The sequence below is a fragment of the Oncorhynchus kisutch genome, unplaced genomic scaffold (assembly GCF_002021735.2).
Source record: "Oncorhynchus kisutch isolate 150728-3 unplaced genomic scaffold, Okis_V2 Okis07a-Okis12b_hom, whole genome shotgun sequence".
NCBI lineage: Eukaryota > Metazoa > Chordata > Actinopteri > Salmoniformes > Salmonidae > Oncorhynchus > Oncorhynchus kisutch.
The window spans coordinates 9,567,469-9,568,055 of record NW_022261984.1 but is presented as its reverse complement, the minus strand read 5'-3'; positions in this window follow the sequence as shown (position 1 = coordinate 9,568,055).

Below are 587 nucleotides of genomic sequence, written 5' to 3'. Positions count from 1 at the left end.
CTGCCATGTACCGGTATCAACTGGGCTACCCTGCCATGTACCAGTATCAACTGGGCTACCATGCCATGTACCGGTATCAACTGGTCTACCCTGCCATGTACCGGTATCAACTGGGCTACCCTGCCATGTACCGGTATCAACGGGGCTACCCTGCCATGTACCAGTATCAACTGGGCTACCCTGCCATGTACCGGTATCAACTGGGCCACCCTACCATGTAACAACTTGGAAATCTGTATATTTCCAACACAAATGATGTGATGAGAGCGAAAAAGTCTGAAAAACATCAACTTTTTGGGGGCAGCAAGTAGGCTTTTAGTAAACGCACGAGGCACTCATAGTAAGCATTTCCTTTAGGCTAGTCATCCATGTGTAACAAAAACAGCATGACAGGAGATTATTAGTGGGCCATGTGAATAATTCAGCACATAATCTAGGTAGGTTCTACGAAGATTTGAACTCTGATTACTGAATTCAAAGTCCAGATTGCTAACCATTACAACATAGACACTAAATCCGTATGGGAATTGTACAGAAAAAATACAGGGCATTTTAATTACCAAATGTAAAATGTAATTCTTCTTTTG